At 41.2% G+C, this 10606-nt stretch overlaps 1 long non-coding RNA gene across 1 annotated transcript; it reads right to left on the reverse strand.

The window, feature by feature from the left end:
* Positions 1-476: 476 nt before the first annotated feature.
* Positions 477-8524, reverse strand: LOC114672784 (uncharacterized). The gene is made up of 2 exons (XR_003723259.2): positions 8257-8524; positions 477-790 (listed from the first exon to the last, which is right to left on the reverse strand). It is a non-coding gene; the product is annotated as an uncharacterized LOC114672784 (long non-coding RNA).
* Between the last annotated feature and the right edge of the window lie 2082 nt (positions 8525-10606).

The raw sequence follows: 10606 nt of genomic DNA on the forward strand, positions 1-10606 counted from the left end.
CGACTGGAAATGCCGCCCTGGAGTCTCCCCTTCTCTTTGTTAAATCCCATTAACACTGTGGGAGTTACCCCTCTGCCTCAAGGAGAACATAGACCTCTAATTGCTGTGAAACCCTGTTCGGCTACCACCCGTAACTCTGGATCTCCTCCTCCTCTGCTCACCACTGGGGGGTGGCAAATGTCTGTCAGGGGCTCTTCCAGCCTCTGCAGCCCTGGCTTGGTACCCCAGATTATTAAGTCATTTGTAAAAATAAAACTTATGTGCTCTCTAGAATGTCTTCCTAAAATCAGCTATCACAGCATGGTCCTCTGAATTTTTTTCCCGGGTGCATACAGCGAATGGCCAATCCCAGTGCAGCGTGGAGAGATGGCAGGTCTGCAGTCTGTTTGGTCTTCATCCTCTCTAGGGAATCTTTTTTCTCTCCCAGTACCACAGATTAATATTCTGATTCACATTCTGTGATGCTGCCGTTCTTCTTTCTTTTCTTTCTTTCTTTCTTTTTTTTTTTTTTTTTTTTTTTTTTTTTTTATACCTGCATAAACAGCAGTGCCCCAAGTTATGTAGACCGGATCAGTAAGCCAGTGATGAGCCGTGAACACCTGGACACTGATTGGATGACATTTGCAAAGAATTGTGCGAAGCATCTGGGAGCGAATGCTTGCACTTGGCAGCAGGGCGGCTGGCGCGGGAGAGCCAGGGTCATCCCAAGAACTCTGTGTGATCCCAGCCCAAGGACCAGAGACAGGGCTTTCCTTGAAGGGAGGTACTGAATGAAAGGTGAGTCACGTAACTACAGCGGAGAGAAAGGGAAACAGAAAATGGTGAAGTTAAACAAAGGGGCAGGAAGAAAGAGGAGAGACAACAGTGTTCCTCCCACCCTGCAGGGAGAAAGGAGCCGCCGCCAGGGCTTCAACTCAGTCCTCTCCCGCCATCTAGTGGTCATGCTTAGTGACTGCAGCACAGACTACTAAGGGAGATCTTGACACGGGGAGGTGTCGGTGAGATCGCTGCCTTATGGCCTGAAGAGCAGACATCCTCAACACAAAGGGTAACTCAAGCCAAAACCACCACCAGGAAAGCAGACCCTTTTCTGTGGAAGGGCTTGTTTGTTTTTATTCGAAATACTGTGCAATTAAAGAACAGATGTGTGTCTTGCTCAATCTGCAGGTTAATGGAGGTTGGCTTGGAAATTCCCCAGCCCCTAGCAATTTCTTTAAAAAGAATTCACGTGTGTAGCACACGATTAAAATCTCTGTCAGGCAAAGCCAGTTCTTTATGAATAAAGACTATTTGTTACTTCTGTTTTCTGGCACAATCCAGAAGCCAAACATTCCTTACATTTTGAAGAGGATAGGGAAGGAACCCTGTCACATCAGATCCCTTGTCTAGACTCCACTCCCTACTCAGGGAAGCTCAGGTTTTTATCCTCCTCTAATAATTAGCTTTCCTGTGAAAAATACATAACGTAGGTTCTGGCCAATTTTTTTTTTTTCTCTGCAGATTTTCTTTCCCCATTCTCAAATACGAAATATTTGAAGTTCCCAGTGATCAAATCTTGGTACAGGTGTTCGCTGATTGAATTATAAAATGCAGAGCTTTTTGGCAGCAAGAACTAATGTGTAAAGAATAAAACACATATGTACACAAGGAGTTACAGCTTCAGAAATATATATGTCTACCAGGAGTAATTGTGCTTGTCTATGCCAAAATTTTCACATGTATTAGATTCTAAGAGGTGACAAAAAGATCAAGTAAATACAGCCTGTCAACATTCCTTTTTCTCTGTGTCTGTGTATATGAGATGAACAAAAATTGTAGATCTAAGCAGCAGGGTGCTTTCTCCAGGTTCCTCTGCATTCTTTTCTGGATCACTGTAAATGTATATATCTTTGACTGGATATAGATGAAGGTGCAGCCTAGGCCTGTCCTTACAGGGAAGGTCTGATGTTTGTTTGTTCTACAGCACATCTGTGCAGGTCTGTGGGGTCACTAGTTATTCTGGGAGTGACAATGTATGCTCCCTTACGTAAGGCAAGCTGTGTTTTACTGCGGTACTGGACGCCAAGGGTCCAAGGGTGCTACAGAAATTTCCACTTTGATGCATTGATTGCTCTGGGGCCAAAGACCCCTAAGAATTGACTCTACTTGAAGCCTGACCTTCAAGAGTACTGAGCCTAGAACAGTCAGAAAAGCTGGGTTCGTTCTGTCTGTGCTGCATTCAAAGGCGTGATTACGAGCCAAATGAGCTGAAGGATTGTAATTATGGGGCAAGCAATAGACTCTCACAGAGATAGGAGAGCAGGAAGATGCTAGGCAGTTTGGTGGTTGCTTTGGTGAAGAAGTTATTTCACTTTGTCCTGTGTTTTACCCTCAGAGATTCAGTCTCCTTTTATCTTCCTTTATTCACCCTGGGCCCAACCTTAGGAAATTGACATCTGCAGGCAATGAAAGGTATTTATTTTGAGCCACAAGACATGGGATCCTTATTTGCTCTTAAGGAGGAGTCACACCTTCATGGGGTCCTTACTGGCTCTTGAGGAGGAGCCACACCCTCATGGGGTCCTTACTGGCTCTTGAGGAGGAGCCACACCCTCATGGGGTCCTTACTGGCTCTTGAGGAGGAGCCACACCCTCATGGGGTCCTTATTGGCTCTCAAGGAGGAGCCACACCGTCAGTGGCTTGTGTTGGGAAGATGTCTGGAAGCCCTGATCCCACTGATGGACACAGCTGACTAGATCAGTGATGGAAACCTGACCAAGATGACATTCTAGAAGCCACAAGGGGTATAAACCAAGAAACGGGAGAAGCAGGGAATAAGGTAACTAGTAACTGCAGGAGAAATGGGGTGGCGGACTCCCCCAAAAGCAGCCATAATGGTAGAGTTCTAGCAAAGAGAAACACTGATATCTGAGGCTGGGGATGACACATCTTAAATTGCACAACCACCCTAAACAAGCTGTCACAGCTCAGCTGACTGAGAAGGACATCCTGGCCACTCTCATTTTTGTTTTCCTTACTCCTCTGCAAATAGTTTGATAGTAACACCCATTGCCTGAACCAACTGGGTATATATATCCATGTTCCTTAAAGGGATTGCACAGCCAGCTGCTCTGCTCCCTCTCAGGCATGACGGTGGCACAACGGAGTGAATACAGTGTAATTTCTGTTTGTTCATCACCCTTGCTACCCACTTCCATTTAGAAATGATCTAACTCTCTGTAATCCCAGCACTTTGAGAGGCTGAGGCGGGTGGATCACCTGAGGTCAGGAGTTCGAGACCAGGCTGGTGAAACCCCGTCTCAATTAAAAATACAAAAATTAGCCAGGCATGGTGGCGCATGCCTGTAATCCCAGCTACTCGGGAGTCTGAGGCAGGAGAATCACTTGAACCCGGGAGGCAGAGGTTGCAGTGAGCCGAGATTGCGCCATTGCACTCCAGCCTGGGCAACAAGAACAAACTCTGTCTCAAAAAAGAAAAAAAGTAAAAAGAAAGAAATGATCCGACTCTCTATGTATTTGTCTTTGTTGGGGGATGTTTGGCAGATTGCATTCTCCAAAGGTGACAACAACCATATCCCCATTTCACATGTTCTTCTACAATGTGACCTTGTCATTCCTCCATGAATGGGGTGGGCTTGTGACTGCTTCAACCAAGAGGACAGCAGAACTGCTGCAATGTGGCTTCCAAGGTGGGCTAATAAATGACAAAGGACTGCTTCTTGATGTGTGGCTGGGTAGGTAGGGAGGGGAACGAGCCAGGTCAGGAAAGATCCCAGGGCACAGGGATGGCTGCTTTTCCTCATCATGGCTAGGACAACATGCCTCCTCCATTTTAAGATGCTGTGTATTTGAAAAGTATTATCAATTCAATGAAGACTTTAAGGGAACAGAGTCCCACCACCTCAATGTTAAACGTGTCATCTATTATGTGATACATTAAAGGAAACATTAAAATATGAAAGAAATTCATGAAATGCAGGAAAGTATGGTAACTCTTTGGGTGTCCTTGGACATCTTTCCGTACATTCTAAGAGTCTAAAGGATGGAAGGCTTCTAGGCCTTATAAACCTTGACCTCCCTAGTGTGTGCCAGCCGTGCCAATTTATCCACTAGGCACAGTGTGGAGGGCCCACAATACTTTTAAGGTCCCAGAAAAATGTCTTTATTTCTTTTAACAATTTTTTAAAAACCAGTAGGTTAAATTAAATGTTATAAATGTAAATATATACTACTTAATATGCAATATATAACAGGAATATATTCATCTTTAGGCCAACACTCATAAAATACAATTTTTAATATTTAAGATATTTCATGTCTTTATAAATATTTAAAAGTTAATATCTAATATGTTTTATGGAGAAAAATCCTCATGCATTCAAGTTGTCTTTGATCACCTGAGACTCAGACATGTACAAGCTTCTCTTTTACCCTCTCAATATCCAGATCTCAAGGAGCCTCTAGGAATGAATCCCAGGAGGGATTTTGTCCTTTCAGCACTTCCATATTTGGAGTCTAGGTGGCCCCATTGCTCTAGAGTTAGCTGTGTGATGGGCTGTGATTTACAGTGACTGCTAGGATGCTCGCCAATGCCTCCTGTGAAGCAGGCAGAGGTTACTGCTTTCAGTAGAGATAGTTCAATGTGCACAGCTGGGAGGAGGCCTGGGATTTTTCATAGCTGTCATTCTTTTAAACCCTCAGTCCCCAAGGATAATCCCATGGAAGGTAAAACCTGGCCATTTTCAACTCTGCTTAAATTATTGAGCATGCTGGGCATAAAAAATTTAAATGTCTAGGAAAATAAATAAGGTGCATAAAAAGATTTTATTGCCTGTCTCCAAATCAGAGAAGAACACTAAATGGCTGCTTTTTAAAAACATCATAGGAAGTTCCTGCAATTTGGTATGAGATCTCTTGGCTCCCCTGAAAATCATGGACTCAAATACTTAGGGATGGACTATCAGAAAAAATAGAATTCCCTGAAGCTATTTCATGCTTAGCGAGATGGCTTGTGGAATTTTTGAGTGAAAGAATACATTTTCCACTTTTAGAGTCTTTAGGCTAGTCTTTTAGACTGGATGGTTGCTCATGAAACAATGGGAACAGGCTGATGCATCAAACTTTAGTTTCTCTAGCTGCTTGGAGAAGGACATACATGCAAACATGTATGAACAGAAGTAAATGAATCAAGGTACATTTTCAGAGCATAAAAACCCACTCATAGGATTCTTGGGAAGGAGTGTCATTTCTTCTATTTCTGCTTTTAATTTGTCTTACATCAATAGAGACTTCTTAACCCTTTTCTCCTCTCTTGGCCACTTTGAAAAGTGATTTGCTCCTATCACATTAAATTCAACTTTCATGTAAGTAATAGATATGCTTTTTGTATTGTGAGTGGCCAGCAGGGCTTGGAGTCACTTTTTTGTGAAAGGAGGTGAAAAGAGACCTTGTACCATAGAGTTCCCTGATGAAATGCATGGTTAGATGTTGCGTTCTCTCTAGGAAAATATAAGACTCCCTCAGCTAAACTTTACAGGGAAGGAATTTAAATGCTCCCCCAAAATCATGATGAATATATTTTTCTCTGTATGCATGGAAAATGAGGCTTTATTTTTTTGATCGAGGTGAGATTATTCAATATTGCATATTGTACATGGCATGGTAAGTTCTAAATTCTTTTTTTTTTCTTTTTTTTTTTTTTTTTTTTTGAGATGGAGTCTCACTCTGTCGCCCAGGCTGGAGTGCAGTGGTGTGATCCCCGTTCACTGCAAGTTCCACCTCCCGGGTTCACGCCGTTCTCCTGCCTCAGCCTCCCAAGTAGGGACTCAGGCACCCGCCACCATGCCCAGCTAATTTATTGTATTTTTAGTAGAGACGAGGTTTCACCGTGTTAGCCAGGATGGTCTCGATCTCCTGACCTCGTGATCCGCCCACCTCAGCCTCCCAAAGTGCTGGGATTTCAGGCTTGAGCCACCACGCCCAGCCATGTAAGTTCTAAATTCTTAGTGAAGATGATAAAACTATAGAAAGGTCATTAAATGAAATGTTATCAAATAAAGATGAGGAGAAGACAGGTAAATGGTAACCATTTACCACAGGTGAACTGTTGGTGGTAGGTTGATGATTTACATTGGAACACCCGCCTGCCATAATAATTATGAATAAATAGTACATGGCATGCGTCAACATTATTCTAAACTTGTTGCTTATATCGACTCAATCCTCACAACAACCCTATAAGGGTAGGTACTATGATTATCTTTATTTTATAGATGAGGGAACTGAGCGCCGAAAGATTAAATAACTTGCTCAGGGTCACAAACAAACAGGAGCAGATCTGGTTTGAACCTAGGCTGGCTTTAGACTGTATGATTTTGCACTCAGTCTTCTGCCTCTCAGATCCAGCTTCCGATCAATACACGTCGTGTAGGTTGTATAGGTCGGTCATTCCTAGAACTCACTGCTCTGTCATCCCTTACTGCCCAGGACTGTGTAGTTATAGATATGTGTCGCACACAGGCTGGTGGGGAGTGTGGAGAGTTAACCCCAACCCTGGATGGCAGATAAATACCAGATCACTGCAGGTGGGCTCCTTTCAGGCACCCAGAGGCTCCCAGCAGGTAGCCCACAGCAGTAGGTTGGCCCTCAACATACCCAATGCTGGTTTGCTTCCCTTCCCTGTTTCACTTCCTCACTTCCACGGCAGTACTTCCTGGGATCTCCTCCTAATAAACTGCTTGAACTCAAATCCTTGTCTCAGGGTCTGCATCTGGGGGACTCAGCTTAAGACGTGGACTTTGTATTTAATAGTTTGAAAAATCACGACTGCTGAATTAATCATTGGCAACTATGAAAATTGTCCTAAAACTAACTCCATTTCATTCTGCCATACTGCATTGACCAAAAACAAACAAATAAAGTCAATCTACAAGAAATATTGAGAGTCTACCGAATGATTTTAAACAATTCTGGGTAGTGGAGGAGATCATTTATTTCTATGCCCCTGCACTTAAACGAATCAATTTCATAAATTTTCTTAACAGAAACTTCAAAAAAAGCAAATATATCAAATGTTGCATGACTATATCAAGGACCCCAAATTATTTTTAGGTTCTGACCTAAAAGCTAATAAGTCAAATAAATAGGTTATTGAAAATACTCAGATCAATGTAAAACGTGCCACATTCCATTCCATTATAATTTTTCCAATATATTGAATACATTGGGCTCTGATATAGTTTGGCTGTGTCCCCACCCAAATCTCATCTTGAATTGTAGTTCCCATAATCCCAACATGTCATGGGAGGGACCTGGTGAGAGGTAATTAAATCATGGGGGTGGTTACCTGCATGTTGTTCTAGTGAGTTTTCATGAGATCTGATGGTTTTATAAGGGGCTTTCTGTCCCCCTTTGCCCCACACTTCTCCCTGCTGCCATCATGTGAAGAAGGACGTACTTGCTTCCCCTTCTGCCGTGATTGTAAGTTTCCTGAGGCCTCCTCAGCCCTGCAGAACTGTGAGTCAATTAAATCTCTTTTCTTTATAAATTAGCCAGTCTCAGGTGTTTCTTCGTAGCAGTATGAGAATGAACTAATACAGACTCTTTTGGAAAAAAAAAATTTTTTTTCCACAAACTGTACGTTTTGATATGTAATTGTATTTTTAATTTGTCCTAAGTATATGTTGGTATCTAGATATTTTCTCTTTTGCCAAAAGCCCATGTGAGCTATTTTTCTTGCTCTCTTTAAACGCTTTCCTTGTTCTTCCATTTTATTTCAATTAGAGACTGTAGCAATAAAAGCACATCACAATGTCCAAGATTGAGCTTAACTGGTACATTGCCATCACCTCCCAAAGCACAATAAAGTTGAGTACTCTAAAAATAACTGTGTGAAAGAAGGCATAAAATCACTTGCAGTGATTGTTCTCTAAGTGCGTCTCTTTGGGCCTGTTTGCTTACTAAGCTGAACCCCCCGAGAGCAAGCCACAGCCAGCACTGTTCTTTCCCACCACAGAAATCATTTCCCTGAAGTGAGCTCAGATAGGTTCCATAGCTTTCTAGGTACTTTCTGGTAATAAAAGTTCTCCTGAAAGTGTTAAATAATTAAAACCCCATTCAGTGTGATATCAAAATTCCAACCTTCATTTAATTTAAATTTTCTCCCCTCCTCTCTTCAGATCCTGGGGAAGAGAGGAAGAAACCTTATGACCCAAATTATCTTTCTTGCCCAGAACATTGTAATCTGGCAGCAGTACCTTCTATGTAGTGGTTGCACAGTGGTTGGCCCCCTTTTTTATAGCAGTTTGGTGGTTTCCTAGAAGTTCTTCCTGTTAGACATGGTAAGGGCAGTTCCTCTGAGGCAGGCAAGGCAGCATCTGGCTGGTCACATGGACTGTCCTCCTCCCAGGCTTTGGGCTTTTCTTGGACCACCTGTGGGTGGGTCTTGGATTCCTATGATTCTCTTGGGGAACACCTTTAAGATGACTCTCACTGGGACCCTTTTATGGCATACACACCTGGAGTCTGGGGAAACACACACAAGACTCTTCATTGGCAGCAGACAGACAACCACAGCCTGCATCTCACCTTTAGAGCTTCCACGCTCCAACACTGTGACATGGGGGAGAAGTGGTGGGAATCAGAGATGTGGAAAGGAGAGTGGAAGATGTGAGCCAGGGAGTAAGACGGGGAAACTGCACAGAATGAATCGAAAACCCACACACTGTCTCAAAGCATAGAAGACAACAGAATACTTCTCTTTTTTTTTTTTTTTTTTTTTTTTGATAAAGGCAGAATAACCACAGTATTAAAAGATGACACAAATAGCACGAAATAACAACAAAAATGCCAGGCCAGTCTTTCATAATATAATGAGAAGTGCTAAATACTGGCAAATAAGATTCAGCAGTAACTTAAATAAATGCTATACTACAACCAAATAAAATAGTTCCCAGGAATGTAAAAATAGTTTATATTAGGAAATACATATATGTGTATGTATACACACACATACACACACACACATAATGTCAGTTGTTAGAAGAAGAAAAATATGATTATTTCAAAGGATAATGACAAGATTGTAATAACGTTCAACTCAAATTTTTTATTTAAAAAAATAATTTAGCAAACCAGGAATAGACGGATGCTTCCTTAATACAAGGAAGAATATTTATCTTAAGCCAATAGATATTCTCTTAACAGCAAAACAAGCGCTACAGGGATTGCCATTACCAAAGAAACAAAATAAGGATTCCCTTTGTCCACACTGCTGTTTAACACTGTTGTTAAAGTTCTAAATATTCTACTAATATTTGAAAAAGAAAAGCGACATACATAGTTACTGGAAATGAAGAGACAACGTAATCACTATAAGCAAATAATATCACATAATCTTAAAACTCCAAAGCATCTACTGAAAAACTATCAAGGTATAGATATGAGACAAAAATACAAATTGAAATGTTTGTTATATATCTGTTAGAATACATTTTAAGTAGAAAAGCAACTAAAACAACAAAAGGTTTCTATTCATGATTTTAACAAGACACAGAGAAAACCTGAGGGATAAGCTTATGTGCATGATCTATATGAAGAAAATCATAAGACCTGGCTGTGATTCATAAAAATAGAGAGATCGATGACGTTCCTGGATGGGTAAATGAATACTGTAAAGATGTCATATTAATGTAGAGGTCGAATGTCATTTCAATCCAAATCTCAATGAGATTTTTTCACAAATTTGACAATGTGCTGATAAAATTCATCTAGAGGCAAAAGTGCACACTAAATGCCAGACACACACATACAAAGAAAGAAAACTCAAGATCAGTTCTACCAAATATACATTTTAAGACCATAACAAACAAAATTTATGGCTAAAAATTTAGGAAAGAATCAAATCAGATATTTCCTAAAGAAATAACATTAAATTTTAGATGGCTAAGTGAGATCAAAACAAAATAAAACCTGAAAGTAGAGGGAGACAAATGTCTGCGGTCCCTTTGTGAATAAGGACATTCCAACCTAAAAGCAGATAAAGAAAATACAAAATTAAAATAAGAATAAAAACTTAGATTTAATTTCAAGGAAAATCTGGAGCTTCCATAAGTCAAAATATTTAATTACCAAAATTAAATGTAGGTACAAAAAATTAGAAGAAAATTTGCTACACATAAAACAGGTAAGTTATTTGCACCCATACAGAAAGAACGTGGAATTCATTGGCCGGGCGCAGTGGCTCACCCTGTAATCCCAGCACTTTGGAAGGCCGCGGCGGGTGGATCACGAGGTCAGCAGGTAGAGACCATATTGGCTGACACGGTGAAACCCCGTCTCTACTAAACAAAATACAAAAATTAGCCGGGCATGGTGGCGGGTGTCTGTAGTCCCAGCTACTCGGGAGGCTGAGGCAGGAGAATGGTGTGAGCCCAGGAGACAGAGCTTGCAGTGAGCTGAGATGGCGCCACTGCACTCCAGCCTGGTAACAAAGCAAGACTCCGTCTAAAATAAAAAAAAGAAAAAAGAACTTGGAATTCATATTCCTCATTAGGAATGGTACAGAATTTAACCATAAAAATTAAGGTTCATAAAATAGTCTTTGAT

This window comes from Macaca mulatta, chromosome 15 (genome assembly GCF_049350105.2).
Source record: "Macaca mulatta isolate MMU2019108-1 chromosome 15, T2T-MMU8v2.0, whole genome shotgun sequence".
Taxonomy (NCBI): Eukaryota; Metazoa; Chordata; class Mammalia; order Primates; family Cercopithecidae; genus Macaca; species Macaca mulatta.